Raw genomic sequence first — 16,440 nt, forward strand, 5'->3', positions numbered from 1 at the left:
TAATCATTTTTATTTATTTTGAACATAAATCCTCTAATCCTATTAGATGTCTATTTTGAAAATATTTTTTTCAGACTGTGTATGTTTTCTGATTTTTAACAATGTACTCAGCAGAGCAGAAGCTGAAATTAAGTCTAATTCATCCATTTTTTTTCATGTATTGTGCTTTTGATGCTGTATCTTAAAATTCATTGTCAAACCCAGCATCACCTACATTTTTTTATATTTTCTTCTACAAGTTTTCTATTTCTGGACTGTATTCTGTTCCATTGAGCTATGTGCCTTGAAAGAAATATTGAAAATTCAAAATATACTTGTTAGATGTTTTATTCCTCTTTTAAGTTATGTATGTCAATTTTTCTTCATTTATTTTGAAACTATGTTGTTTAGATAGGCATGCATTCTTTATTTTTTGTTTTCATGGTGAACAGATATTTCATGGCATTATGAAATGCCTATTTTGCCATTACTTTGGTTTTCAACAGTTCCTTTATGAAGTACTCAGTGTGACTTTGTTTTTATTTATTCTGTTTGTGGATTTCTAAGATTCCCATCTGTGGGTTAATGTCTTTCATCAGTGATACTTTGCCTCATTTTCTCTCTCTTCTTCTTTTGTGACTTCAGTACATGTATGGTAGAATGTTCAATATTGTCTCAATATTCTATGATGCCCTGTTGATTTTTCAATCTCTCTTTATATCATTTTTATTGATCCATGTTGGCTTTCACTGATCTCAAATTTTTCAGTGTACAATCTGCTTTTAAACATATCCAATGGATTAAATATTTTAAATGTTATAACTTTAATTTTAAAACTCTCATTTGATTGATTTTAAATTTAAATGTATCAGACTAAAGTTCCTTAATTTCTTCAACATATTTATAATAGTCATTTTAAAATCCACATATGTTAATTCCTATGTCTGGTTCATATATCTATTGCTAACTATTGTCTTTTTCCATATAGATTACATTTTCTGACCCTATTAATGCCTACTTCTAAAAATAATACTAGAATTTGTATGATATATTGAAGATATTATTCCTTCTTCTCTGCAACACACAGTTGTACTTACATATTCTGCATGTATTTTTCTTAAAGGCACGAATATTATTAGCATATTCTTTTAATCTGCTAAAGACTAGGTTTTGACTTTGTCAGGGAAAGTCTATTTTAGTATTCTTCTTTCTACTAAGGAAAAGCCTTTACTAGTATGTTATGAACATTACTCTCAAGAGAATGTTTTGCTAAGATCTCAACTTTACATCAAAACTCCAGCTATCTCCAGGTATCTCCAAGTCTAACATCTTTTTCTCAGCTCTCAAACCCTCATTTATGTTCTGCTAGACCTTGGGCTATCTCATTCCTGCCCACATGCAATCTGAAATTTAGCCAAGAATTAAGGGGCTAGCCCCAAACAAATTTTACATACTACTCTACAATATTCTACCTTGCAAATTACAGTTGCCTTAACATCTCTGAACTTTGCTATGTTTCTTTCATGAAGTGAAATTTCAGCTCTCTGTTGGTACTCTGGTTTTCTACACATTTGAGAAATATCCCTAGAAAACCTGAGTTGAACATGGAACTCAGTTTGTATACAATATAGGCAAATTATACATGGTGTGGTCTGGGAATCAGTGTTTTTTGGTAAACTCCCCAGTAATTCTAATGGCAGCCAAAGTGCCACTGAAGACATTGGCACTTTATGAGAAGTAGACACAAACTGGCTTTCTGTTAGTAGAAATACACATAACTGAACACGCATATTGAATATCTTAACAGAATTCTATTTTAAGGATACAAAAAAATACTATTTTTAATACTATAAACTACACATAATTTATTTACATTGACAATATAGAATGAGAACTTGAAGGAGAAAGTTGGAAGGTTCAGAACAAAGAGAAGATAAATCAGGTTTTCAGGATGTATTAGTCCTTTTTCATACTGCTATAAAGAACCACCTGAGACTGGGTAATTTATAAAGGAAAGAGAGGTTTAATTAACTCACATTTCAGTATGGATGGGGAGGCCTCAGGGACCTCACAATCATGGTGGAAGGCAAAGGGGAAGCAAGGCACCTTCTTCACAAGGTGGCAGAAAAGAAAATTGCCAAGTGAAGTGGCAAAAGCCCCTTATAAAACCATCAGATCTCAGGAGAATTCAGCCAGTATCATGATAACAGCATGGGGGAGACTGCCATGCTCTTCCATGGGGAGAAACCAGGTAGAGGTAATTGAATCATGGAGGCAGTTTAGATGTCCAGGCAGAAGTTTGCTGCAGGGACTGAGCCCTCATAGAGAACCTCTGCTAGGGCAGTGTAGTAGAAGCACCTCCACACAAAGGCCCCACTGGGGCATTGTCTGGTGGAGCTGTGAGAAGAAGGCCACCATCCTCCAGACCGCAGAATAGTAGATGCAACCACAGCTTGCACTATGCACCTAGAAAAAATTGCAGACACTCAATGCCAGCCTGTGAAAGCACCCAGGAGGGGGGCTGTATGCTGCAAAGTCACAGAGGCAGAGTTGCTCAAGGCCATGGGAACATGCCTCTTGCATCAGTATGATGCGGATGTAAGACATGAAGTCAAAGGAAATCATTTTGGAGCTTTAAGATTTGATGGCCCTGCTTAATTCTGGACTGGCATGAGGCCTGTAGTCCTTTAATTTTGCCCAATTTCTCCATTTAGAACAGGTATATTTACCCAATAGCTGTACCCTCATTGCATCTAGGATGTAGCTAACTTACTTTTGATTTCACAGACTCACAGGCAGAAGGGACTTGCCTTGTCTCAGATGAGACTTTAGACTTGGACTTTTGGGTTAATGCTGAAGTGAATTAACACATTTGGGGACTGTTGGGAAGGTATGATTGGTTTCGAAATATGAAGAAAACATGAGATATGGGAGGGGGGCAGCGCTTAATAATATCATCAGCCTTTGTCTTCCCACCTAAGTCTCACCTTCAGTTGTAATTCGTATTATGCCCACATGTCAAGGGAGAGACCATGTGGAGGTAACTGAATCATGGTGGCAGTTTCCCCCATGCTGTTCTCATAATAGTGAGCTAGTTCTCATGACATTTGATAGTTTTATAAGGGGTTCTTCCCCCTTTGTTTGGCACTTCTCCCTCATGCTGCCTTGTGAAGAAGGTGCCTTACTTCCCCTTTGCCTTCCACAATGATTGTGAGCTCCTTGAGGTCTCCTAAGCCATGCAGAATTGTGAGTCAATTAAACTTCTTTTCTTTCTAAATTATCCAGTCTCTTGCAGTTCTTTATAATAGTATGGGAACAGACTAATATAGACAGTGAGTGAGACAGGAGACCTACACAAACTTAGATAAGAAATAATTTTTTAAAATACTAAGAGATTCAACACTATCTTTCATAAGGAAAGTATCATAAAATGTGAGGAGACCTGATCATTTAGAGGGAACTTCTTATGGAGGAATTTAGAAGGAAATTGTGGGTGTTTACACAAATGTCTTGTGCTTGGGGAAACATTTAGAATGAGCTGGGCAGTAATGGTTGACTGGGAAAGGAAATGGGCAGGAAAAATAACAACCACCCAGGAGAAGCGAAAGCAGAAGGCAGGATCCAAAATAGGTAAGTAAGAAAGATGAGGTAGGAATGTAGGTTAAGCAAAAGCTAAGAGAAGTGGTCTGCAGAGATATCTAACAAGTCAATCTGCAGCATTCAAAATACCTTTTTATGTACTGCTGTGAGTGTAGTTAATACACAGGAATGACAGGATGTTTAAAATTTTCATAATTAAAGTTAACCATCATGGGTTAATAGTGACCTAGAAGGGAAGGACCTTCAGAATTATGAGAACACATAAGATCACAGAAACTTGGAATCAGGAAGAAGTGTCATAGGTAGGTATGAAGAAAAGCTTTCTCTGAAACAGACCACCCAGTTTTAGGAGTTTGAGACTCCCTAATTAATCTACAGACAGGGAAGAAAAGGAGGCATTCTGTAACACAGTTTGGAGAAAGCCTGTGAAGCAATATCTTTGGAGAGAATTAAGGGAGAGTATTTCCAGTTGCTCATATTAGACTGTCTTTTATTTGGTAGTCAAGGAGTTGATTTTTTTTTTTTTTTTTTTTTTTGAGACACAGTTTTGCTCTTGTTGCCCAGGCTGGAGTGCAGTGGAGCAATTTCGGCTCACTGCAACTTCCACTTCCCAGGTTTAAGAGATTCTCCTGCCTCAGCCTCCTGAGTAACTGGGATTACAAGTGCCTGCCTCCATGCCCAGCTAATTTTTTGTATTTTTAGTAGAGATGGGGTTTCACCATGTTGGACAGGCTGGTCTTGAACTCCTGACCTCAGGTGATCTGCCCACCTCCGCCTCCCAAAGTACAGAGATTACAGCCCGCCCAAGGAGCTGACTGCAGAAACCTGTGGGCTAAGCAAATTGAGACCCCCAAATCTGCTGCCATAAGGTTAGAACAATTAGCGGGAGCTCAGGCCAATGTGTCAGGAAATGTCTGCCAAGCTGTCATTATGTCTGGGATTTTTCATTTTTATAAATTAGAGGGGACAGAACAAATGCATTTCTGATAACTCCTGAACAATTTAAAAATAAAAATGACATCAGATTTCACCCAAGGTGGTAGGCAACTGGTTATTAAAGAAACAGTATGATTTCAGATTTCAATTTGCTGTATCTTAGCCTTCTTTTAAAAGCAACCATTCTTTTACTTTCCTTTATATCCATCCTGTCTTTTCTATTTTTCTCAGTTTCTTCTTTCTTCGTCTCTTTCCTGCTCTTTTTCCTTATTCTATAAGAGAAATAGAGGTTGGATAGTGTTGGGGCTCAGAAAACAATACCACCGAATGAAGGCCTCAGAAGCAGTCTCAGAAGCACAGTTTCTATATGACTTTCTTTTGCCCTGTTATCTCTCCTTATTCTCCAAAGAAACCCACAGAAACTGAAATTCCTCTTTTCCAAGGTGGATCATTGAAACCAGAGCCTGTTTCCCACAAGGCCAGCCATGAAGCCAAAAACATTACTCTAAGCTTCCCTAGCTATTTTGTGTAGCATCTAGCCATTCACAAATTTAAAAACCTCATCCCAGAAGGGTCAAGCCACAAACCCAGGAAGAGGGAAATGCCCCACAGAAAAGCCAAGAAGAACATAAACAGACAGGCCTTGCTGGGCCTCCCCACTCACTCAATTTCCATTAACTATTAGGCTTTTTGTCCAAATATATTTCTGCATGGTTGCTCCCACTTCATCAAACATAAGCATCAAATCAGATCGCTTCTCTGCCATCTTTGGGGTTTTTAATCTGGAGGCTCTTGTGGCATGTAAAGATATGATTCAAATAAATTTGCTATGCTTTTATCTCATTAGCATGCTTTTATCTCTTTCTCTGCAATAGTCAAAGGCTCCTTATGTGTCCCACAGACCCCTGGATATCCACCAAATTCAAATATCCTAACCTTCTAGATGAATACCTGGCCACAGATGCAGGAGTCATTAACTCACATTTGCTTCCTCATCATCTGAGTGAACAGTCAGAGCTTCCCTCTCAGCCTTGCCCCATGAAATGTGAACCTCTTCTCCCCTCACATCTCTTATCTCTCTCTCTTCTCTCTTTCTTGCTTTTCTCTCTCTCTCTCTCTCTCTCTCTCACACACACACACACACACACACACACACACACACACACAATCAATAACCTGCTTTCTTGAATGGCAGTTTTTCAGGGCCCCTGGAGCATCGATACAGCTCCAGGTGTCCTTGGTCTACACCATCCCGTTTACCAGGAGGGGCTGGGCAAGAAGCCAAGGAGTCACTTTAATGGGAAGAATGTATTTTCTAGCGATTCATCACTTCCTCTATAGATTAAGGAAACACATTTCTGCTGAGCTAATGATTTATTAAGAAGACTTTCAAGCAGTAAATCCTCTCTATTCCCATTCTCTGGGCAGTAATGGCAACGTTCAAGTCTCAGAGAAATAGGAGGCTGACCTTTACAGAGGTGACAACCTCTCTAAAAAGCAGTTATACTTGCTAAAGCCACAGTGGGAGGCCTTGAGAGGAGCCAGCAACCCGTTTTGAAGTCATGACTCTCACCTCTAATGGAGCAATATGTCCTAGATGAGCAGGCTGGGATCCAGGGACAGAGCAACAGCTCCTTAGAGGAACTAGGCCAGTTACTAATTTTTTACCTGTCAGCTCCAAACAAGTCCTTCTTTTTCCTGCTCTGTGATAGCAGAACTGAATCCTGCAGAATGCATTTTCATTTATTTTTAAACAAACAACACCTGTATAACCCTTCAACCAGCTTCCCGAAATAGTTAACATTTTATGTAACCAGATAATTACAAAAGCCAAGAGAGATTAACATCTATACAATGTCATTAAGTTCTTCACATATCTTATTTATATTTTGCATTAAGGTAGAGGCTCTCCCTAACCTCTCCACATCCCATAAGATAAAGTAAACATAGAGTCAAATAGAGGAAGAAGTCAACTCTCTAACTTTCTCCCTAACCTCTCTCCAGCCCTACTGTAATGCATACCTTGGCCAGGCATGCCACAGAAGTCTCTCCTTCAGAACCGAGCCGCCATTCCTTAGAAGTTTTTCCTGGTATTAGCTTCCATATGAGCTTTTCCCCAGCAGTTTTCAAAGCTGACAGGTGCTGTGTCACCCAATTTCAAGCTCCTCCCCAGGCATATCCCATGTTGTATGACCTGTCAATCTATGATACAATGGCTAAACATTCTAGTTTTAATTTGAAATATCTCTTGCAGGCCACCAAGGTAAAATGGAGAGACACCGAAAGTCATTTTTTTCTCCAGCACGATTTTCCCAGTGTCACTCAACTCCTATGTGAAGAGCAGACAAGGACTATCACATTACATGACTAAGAGTAACCCCTCTAGCTGCTGCTGTTGTATTTATTTTTCACCGCAGGAATCAGCTTTTAGTTATTACTGTGTGTGGAGACTACCACATCTATCGTAGCGTGGTAGTGAGCATTTATTTTAATTTACTAATCATTACCAATTCTTAAGCTATTCATGACAGTATTGTTAATATATTTTGCTCCTTTGAGGCCTGATACCCGGAGGTAATATGTCACTCCCTGGAATTCCATTGCTATTTCTGGTGTCAAAGAATGTACTGCTAAGCACGACATCTTAGATACTAAGCTAAGATTGTTTATTGTGTGAAAGACTACTTAATTAGGAAATTAAAATTGTCTTGACTGTTGAAGATTGATTGATGAGTTTAATTAAAGAGAAGTTAATCAATCATTTACTTTTATTAAAAAATGCTAAGAACCTACTGTGTGTCAGGCACTTGGGATGCAGAAATTGATTAGAAAAGCATAATCTTTTAACTCACATTATTTATAATATAAAGTATGGGGCACTAAAATCTAAACTGTGTTGGGAATCTATCTCATGATCTTTTGTAAGTTTTGATGGGATCCAGAGCTATTTTAGTAGGGTGACTTAAGGGACAGTGTACAGAAGGTACTTTCAGAGCCAGAGTGAAGTCAGAGGGACAAGGAAGAGATCACAGTGGTGTAAATGTGAATAGTGACAGGTTGGTTCCACAACGAAACAGATTCTGATAAAGAGAAACACATAGTTTACTGGAGGGCTTGGATGAAGGAAACCAGCTTGGGCAGAGGGAGATATTGAACTATGATGCTGCTGAATTAGAGGTTTCAACACATTCTACAGGGACGAAAATGACCTGTTAGAGATGTTTCCGACTAAAACAAGAATGATGAGCCTTTGTACCATACATTGACAGTTCATATGATATTGGCTGTCAGGGGGAGGAGTTTGAAATCAAATGAGACAGTACCTGTCAGCTGGAGCAACTGCTGGGGAGAAGCTCATATGAAAGCTAGCACCAAGCAAAACTTCTGAAAGCAAAAGGAAAGTTGACTAAGTTCTGAAGGAGAGACTTGCATAGTGTGTCAAGTAATACACTACAGTAGGGATAGAAAGAGGTTAGGGCGATATGTAGAGAGCTGGCTTCTTCCACTACTTGACTCTAGTTTTACCTTATCTTATGTAACATGGAGACTTACTCAGCACAAGACAAATACTCTTCCACTGTCCTCTCCTTTCACATGCAGCATGTGGATTCTGCATGTGCTAAGCAAACCTCACAAGCATGTGAGCACTTACCTCACTATGTGCCCTCCCTCTTCTTTTTTTCTCTTTCATTTCTTTCCTGCCTGCATTTTTCTCCTTTAAATTCTGAAGCCTTCGAAACCCTCTTTAGGAAAAATGGAGGCCACAGATCCTACTGTGACTTGTGTCTCTTTTTCCTGGGCCCATCCTCAACCACAGTAAAATAAACCTCTAAATTGATTGAGACCTGTCTCAAACACTTTTTGTTTCACAGTATTCAACAATGTTAAGTGCTACCCAGAGCTTGGGGGAAAATAGGATTAAGAAAATCCAATTGGAACTTAACAATAGGGAAGTTATTTCAGACCACAGACTGGAGATAAGTCAGGAAAATTAATGGAAACTGAGTAAATGGGGACCACGACTGTGTACTACCCTTTTACATATTTTCTCTATGAAGAGATGGGAGAAACATGGCAGGGGTTGGTGAGAAATAGGAGATTTGTAGAGGTTTTCTTTTTTTTTTTAATTTTTAATTTTTAAAGAGTATTCGAACATTTAGGAAAGAGTGGAGCAAAAACAAGGAACCAACGTCTCTTAACAGGAGGTTGGAGTGGAGTGCAATACACAATGAATGGTTAGACATAAGAGGAGAAGAGACACAATTTTCTTTTTAACAGAAGACAAAATTGAGCCGATAGAAACCAATGGTCGTCAGTTTATAATTAGCAAGTTAGTGAAAATAATGCGGCCTAGAATCTAAGGTCAAGGGAGAAGTCAGATAGAGATAGAGCTAATAGGAGAAACCAAGGGCTGAGAATTTAAATAAAACATTCACACAGTCTTTCTGTTCCTCTACCACACCAGTAGTCAGTGTCTTTTTTTTCTTTGAAATCTTTAAAATGTATTTAATAAATGAAGTAAATGAGTAAATCTGAGTTTTAGTGAAACATAATGAAGGATTCCAATAGGAGCTAATGTTGTACTGAACTGAGCATAGAAAGTCAACACCAAGACAAAAGTATGCAAAATTGCAGGGTCTTTATTGCCGGCGGCCACGGAGGACTCACGTCTCTCCAACTCGTGGCCCCAAAAGGAGGGTGTCAAGACCTTTTATGCCCATACAACCACCTCGGGAGTGAGGGTGAGGGGTGGGGGTGGGGGTGAGGGGCTTCAGACCTTCCAAGGGCTAGTAGATTCTGTAAATCACCTCCTGGGCGGAGATGAGGGTGAGGGGCTCCAGACCTTCTGAGGGCCAGGAGACTTTTGACATTCTGATTGTTACTTAAGCAGTTCACAAGTCAAGATAGAAATTTAGACATAATTGACCAACATTAACATGTAAAAAGAGGTCAGAAGACTGACAAAATAGACTCTTTGTAACAATTGGATACTAAACTCCAACCTGAGCATGGTACACAGTCACATGACAGATAGCAGGCCCTGAAGGAAATCAAAGTGTTTTACCCCAAAATATATTTCTTTGACATATTTTGGAATTGTCCTGCAAAGCCAACTCTTGTAGGGAAAATATGCATTCTGTGAATTATCTCCTTCCCTTATTGGGTTTAGGAAATTAAAATCTTTTACACCAAAATGTATTTCTTTGACACATTTTGGAATGGCCCTACAATGTCATCTCTTGTGGGAGAAATTTGCATTCTGTTGATGATCTCCTTCCCTTACTAGATTAAGGAAATTAAAATAATATATGCCAAAATTTATTTCTTTGACGTATTTTGAAATTACTACGGTTTGACCAACAGGCAGAAGCGGCCTTGCAAAGCTGTCTTAAGTGAAGAAAATTTGCACCTGTAGAGAATCCCATTAATGCAAGTCCTTTCCCTTTCTATGCTTTCCCTGATCCAGAAAAGATTGAGAGTCTGACATCTTTAAATATCTGAAAAGAAACATTTACCATCTACTCACTCTGAAGGAACGTTCTGAAGGAACGTTCATCTACATAGCAAGGCCATCTTTGCTAGCCAAGCTCCTTATTTTCTCTCTCTCTTAACCTCTCTTGCCACTGAACCTGACTTACCTATTTCTTCTGGTCATGTTTTGAGTTTGCATAATTTACTCACCTCAGGATAGCATATAAGTTTCCATAATTCATTGGGAAGTTGGGTCTTCATTTTGAAGGCTCACATGTACACATGTTTAATAAATTTGTATGCCTATTCTCCTATTAATCAATCTGCCTGATGTCAGTGGTTTTCAGTGGACCTTTAGGGAGCTAAGACCCTATGGCCCCCACAAGGTCTTTTCCAGAGCATCTGACACCTTTTAAGTTCTGATAAAAGACATTTACATTTATTCTCTCTGGAGTCTGCTACTTAAAGACATCATCTACATAACAAGAACCTTGGCTTCTGCTGTGGAAGGAGACCCTTAATCACCTTCCACCTTCTACACTTTATCTCAAAAGGAGAAGTTAGAAGTTAGCCAGAGGAGGGACCAGTTGGCAAGACAGCCAGGTTAAGGATAAGACCCCTAGAGGAATATTTCCAAAGGCATTGTTTTTAGTTAGACAGGATCAAACCCCCACTTAAGTCACATACTCTGTGCCTACTTCGGGGATCAAGACCCTTTCACATGTAATTTCTAGAGCTGTAAACCCAAGACCTATTCACATACAGTTGTAAGCCCAAGACCCTTTCACATGTAATTTCTAGAGTTGTAAGCCTTTAAAAGGGCAGGGACTTTTTTTGTTAGGTGAGCTGGGCTGTTAGGCAACTATGCTGCTGTTGCTCCTAGTCACATAAATCACCCATTCCTTCCCAGTTCAGTGTTCTAGAGGTTTGTCTTGCAGCTTTTTCTGCTTGACTACAACCTTCTTTATCTTAACTCAAGCATTTCTTTCTACTGACTTCAACTCTTTAGGCAAAGTTAACCTTTTTCAACCAATTGCCAGTAAGAAAATGTTTGAATCCACGTATGACCTAGAAGCTTGATTTGAGATATCTTGCCTTTCGAGGACAAATCAATGTATACTTTACAGGTATTAATGTGTGTCATTGCCTGCAACTTCTGTCTCCCTAAAATGTATAAAACCAAGTTGTAGCCCAATCGCCTTGGGCACGTGTTCTCAGGACCTTGTGAGGCTGTGTGATGGGCATGGTCACTAATATCTGGCTCAGATGAAACATCTTCAAATATTTTACAGAGGTTGGCTGTTTGCATCAACAATAAGAAAGTCAAAGATTCAGATGTAGAAGAAAACGCAGCTCAAGTGAAAGGAAGTGGAAATATAAATTAAAGTAAGGTTTCATTTATCTCCTGAATATAGAGAAAGAAACTTTTCCTTCCTTCATTTCTTAAAGCATTTACTTTAGAAAACTCAAGTTGTTTTCTGTCTCTTTGAAATGCAGGTTAGTCTTTCTAAACTCTAAATGAGCCTCTTGCCAGGTTTAAGACTTAAGCATTTCTTTCCAAAAACCTGGGGGCTATCTCTGAAATGTAGTGATCACGATAGCACTCATCTCTCCCAATGTTTGCAGGAGGGTAGCTACTTTCACAAATGCCTTGTCCTAAGTTGAAAAAATACTTTTTGTCATAAAGATATTAGAAGTTTATTTTTCCTCTGGATAAAACCAAACAGCAAATACAGGTAGTAACCATGTGAACTATGCGTGACAATGGTACTGTTCAGTTCTATTACTTGAGGACTAGTTCTTATTTGTCTTGAGAACTTGTATGTAATGGATTGTATTTTCTTGGAAATATAAAAATGTAGGTTTCTTTCAGGCTACAATTTCTTAGCAGATTGCTTGTGATGCAATCAATTTCTGATTTAATGCACATTTAATAATAATATTGGTTTCTTTCTCTTCTACCTTTTGAAGAGGTTTTGTGGGTAGGGAGGAAGATATTTTAATTACATCTTCTCAACATTTAAAATTATATAACAGCCAATAAAGAACTTCAAGATGAACTTGAGAAGAGGAAATGCTGTCAGAAGTAAATGAAAGGTAATAGTCCAGATAGATCCAAGGTGGAACATCCAGTACAAAGGCAGAAGTAATAAATGAATTAGGAAAACATGGAACAAAATAGTTACCTTGAAAAAAACTGAAATATAAAAAAAACTTAAACGTAACCAGAGCAAATAGAGATAAACAGAGATTATAAAATTAGAGAGAAAGCAAATGAATAAAAGATTTATGTAAGAAAATTTGTTGTTTGTGGGAAAAAAAAAAGAGGTCAAGAAATAATTTGTTTAAAAATGTAAAGTTATATTTCTAAAATTAATTTTTAAAACCGGAATATTATTTAAAGGGACATACACTATACCAAAAAAAAGACAGAAAATACTAAATTCTAAATCATATGAAAGTTAAGCTATTAAACTACAAGAATAAGAAAACAATTAGCCCATGAAAACAGAAACCTTATATATATATTATATGTTTTAAATCAGACTAGTTTCAGACTTTCCTACATCCAAACTTAATGTAAAAAGATAAAAGATTAGTATCTAAAGTTTGTTAATCAAAGAAAGAATGTAGGAATGAAGAAACTGATTTTTTTTTTTAACTGGAAACTGGTAGTAAGAAATGAATCCATTTGAATTTAGATTCAATATTAACATAAAATTATCTCAAAATAATAAGAATTATTTATGAAAAAAAACATAGCCAATATCATACCGAATGGGCAAAAACTGGAAGCATTCCATTAAAAAACCAGCAGAAGACAAGAATGCCCTCTCTCACCACTCCTATTCAACATAGTGAGGGACTATGTTAACTTCTCTTCCTGGGTCCACAGGGGGTATGGTTTCAAAGGCAAGAACTTCCCAGTGCCATGCCTCCATCCACCTCCCTGTCAGGCCTCCATGTGCAAGCCCGGACCCAGAAAGTCTGAAGTCTTGCCTGCCTTGGCTAATCACCCCCAACTCATTGCCTGTGTTTACCATTATCCCTGATAACTCAACTGAGCTTCCCCTGGTCATAAGCTTCCCCTCACCCTACCCTGCCATCTTAACTGTTATTATGATAATGTGACTATTCCTCACCCGACCCTGCCATCTTAACTACTCTATGCCTTACCCCACCCCCCACTGTAACTGAATTTATGGTAATGTATACTCCTAGCCCCTACCCTCACCACTGTCACTGATCTTACTCTGTAACTTTCCACTGCCCACCCCAAACCTGTAAAACCAACTTCTGGAAGAGCGTGGTGGCTCATGCTTGTAATCCCAGCACTTTGGGAGGCCGAGGCAGGTGGATCATGAGGTCAGGTGATCAAGACCGTCCCGGCCATTGTGAAACGTCATCTCTACTAAAATACAAAAAATTAGCCGGGTGTGGTGGCACATGCCTATAGTCCCAGCTACTCAGGAGGCTGAGGCAGAGGAATCGCTTGAATCAGGGAGACGGAGGTTGCAGTGAGCCAAGCAAGATCATACCATTGCACTCCAGCTTGGCAAAAAGAGCAAGACTCCGTCTCAAAAAAAAAAAAAAAAAAAAAAAAACCAACTCCTATCCCACTGCCCTTTGTTAACACTCTTTTCGGCCTTAGCCCACCTGCACCCAGGTGAATAAAGAGCCATGTTGCTCACACAAAGCCTGTTTGGGGGGGGTCTCTTCATTCAAAGTGCATGTTTTAACACTCTCCACTTGGAAACCTAGAGATTTTTGTCTAACTTCCCTATGCAGGCTAGATAAGATGTCAGGTGTGCTCCTTTGTTTGAAAACACTGCCAAAAGCCCTGGAAGAAGGGGCTCTGTTGTGAGCCCAAGTAACCAATCTGGGATCAAAGTCAAAGATCAATCACTCCAGAAGAATTCTCAAAGAACTGCTCTCATTGGACAAGAACATAAATGGGGCGGGAATAACTTCAAGGTTTAAACTCTACTGCCCCTTACCTGTACGGATTCCTCTGGGATCCCCTCCCATGACAACGTGGGAGCTGTCTTTTCCTCTCTACCTGTGCTGATTTCCCTCTCTGGTATCCCCTCCCACAACAGCATGGGAGCTCTCTCTCTACCTCTTTCTCTCTCTGCCTAATAAATGTGCTCTGAAAAACTCTTTGGGTTCAATATTTACTTAACCAGTATGCTCACGAGCTGCCAGGCCCTCTCCCATTCTTGGAAAAAGGGAGCCCAAGAACCTGGGACACCTGGTTACAAAAGAGTATTGGAAGTTCTGGCCAGAGCAATCAGGCAAGAGAAAAAAAATAAGGATTATTCAAATAGAAATAGAGGAAGTCAAATTGTCTCTCTTTGCAGATGACATAATTGTATATTTAGAAAGTGCCATTGTGTCAGCCCAAAAACTCTATGAGCTGATAAACAACTTCAGCAAAGTCTCAGGACATAAAATCAATGTGCAAATATCACAAGCATTCCTACCTATACACCAATAATAGATAAACAGACAGCCAAATCATGAGTGAACTCCTATTCATAATTGCTGCAAAGAAAATAAAATACCCAGGAATACAACTTACAAGGATGTGAAGGATCTCTTCAAGGAGAACTACAAACCTCCATTCAAGGAAATAAGAGAGGACACAAACAAGTGGAAAAGCATTTCATGCACGTGGATAGAAGAATCAGTATCATGAAAATAGCCATACTGCCCAAGGGGTGGGGAACATCACACACCAGGGCCTGTCAGGGGGTAGGCGGAAAGGGGAGGGAGAGCATTAGGACAAATACCTAATGCATATGGAACTTAAAACCTAGATGACAGGTTAATAGGAGCAGCAAATCACCATGGCACATGTATATTTATATATCAAATCTGTACATTCAGCACATGTATCCCAGAACTTAAGGCAACATTTTTAAAAAATATGGCTATAGGACAAAACCTCAAAAACTTTGTCTGTTTAAAAATATTAACATAACTAGGAAAAATCAAGAAATAGAGAAAAAAGATTATGGCATCCAGTGTGAAAAGCTGCCCTTGAAAGAGTGTTTTAGGAAACGGTACATCTTATCATAAGGTGGCGTTTATTTGAATTTCAGCCATCACTACAGTCTGTTCTCCTTATAAGTAAACTTGTATTTTAAAAATTTTATTACATTTTTAATAAAACCTGATCTGACTCTTAGAATTTTTTAATTAATGTGGATCTACCTATTTTCACACTTCAATACTTAGAGAGTTATTTGGATTCCCGCTTACTATAAAGATTAGTTTAAATTACAACTTCATTTTGATATTTTCATCATTGTTTAAAATTTTGGTTTTGGAAGGCACATACCACTTTTAACAAAAAGAAAATTAAGCCTTAATAAATAGATAAGATTTTATATTGGTTAATTCTAGAGTTAAAATACAGAATATTATTCATGTTTTCATATATCCCACATAACTAAATTCTCCCTTAAGTATGTCTCTCACCACCCACAATCCTAGATGCTTTCCAGAGGTTCTCATTGTTATCATCTTGATGCTCCCACTTCCAGGTCCATTTCTATACATATAAATGCAGGCATGTATTTGTATATGCAGTATTACTTTAGGGCTTCCTTAATTATTTCAAAGTGCTCATATTGTTCTACAATTTTCTATCTTCACTCAATATTAAGTTTTAGAAATCTTTCACATTGTTATGTAATGATGAAATATCCACATTAAAGAATATTCTACATAATGATTTATTTGGCTATTTTCTTATATTTTCTAATTTCTGTCATTTCCTCTTCTTTTCTATTACAGGAAATGCTACAATGAGCATCATTGTAAATATTTTCTCAGGCAGAGATTCAGATTCTGAAGAATGACAAGCTGCCAGTTTGGACTCCCTCTGCTCCCTTTTAAGATGCAGTGGGGATACTCAATGCTATTATTAGTAAGGATGAATTCAAGGCCTCTTTTCATGAGTTTCAATTGTAACAATCATCATAATGCATAAGCATAATGTACTTTTTATTATACATATCAAAATGATTTTGTATAGAGGCCTTCCAGGGAGAATCAATATAAAGGGAAATGGAGGGAAAATTTCACTGTGTATAGGGTAAGACTCACAATCGAGCAATTAAAGGCAAACAATGTACTAAATCTGACCAGTTTGTTTTTTCATTCATTCATTCATTCATTTATTCAGAGACAAGGTTTTGTTATGTTGCCCAGGCTGTTCTCAAACTCGTGGTCTCAAGCTTTCCTCCCACCTCATCCTCCTGAATAGCTAGGAATATATGGGTGTAAGCCACTACACTCAGCTTGTTCATTTTTAAAGAAAGAATACGTTTAAGATTTTAAAGCTATTTCTTGGGTGAGGGAGATTGTAAAACTGTGTTTTCATATTGAGTTTTCTCTACTGCCTCCCCTTCAAAACGGGAAGCCACACTGAGCAAGACTGATAAA

The 16,440-nt window shown here is 38.3% G+C and overlaps 1 long non-coding RNA gene across 1 annotated transcript in view; it reads left to right on the forward strand.

Moving 5' to 3' along the window:
• The window catches only part of LOC128929207 (uncharacterized), a 39,952-nt gene extending 23,813 nt beyond the window's left edge, over nucleotides 1-16,139 (forward strand). The window contains exons 2-3 of the long non-coding RNA XR_008475270.2: nucleotides 11,280-11,373; nucleotides 15,790-16,139. This is a non-coding gene — a long non-coding RNA (uncharacterized LOC128929207). The remainder of the gene's footprint in view (nucleotides 1-11,279; nucleotides 11,374-15,789) is intronic.
• The last annotated feature ends 301 nt before the right edge of the window (nucleotides 16,140-16,440 follow it).

Source organism: Callithrix jacchus, chromosome 12, assembly GCF_049354715.1.
Source record: "Callithrix jacchus isolate 240 chromosome 12, calJac240_pri, whole genome shotgun sequence".
Taxonomy (NCBI): Eukaryota; Metazoa; Chordata; class Mammalia; order Primates; family Cebidae; genus Callithrix; species Callithrix jacchus.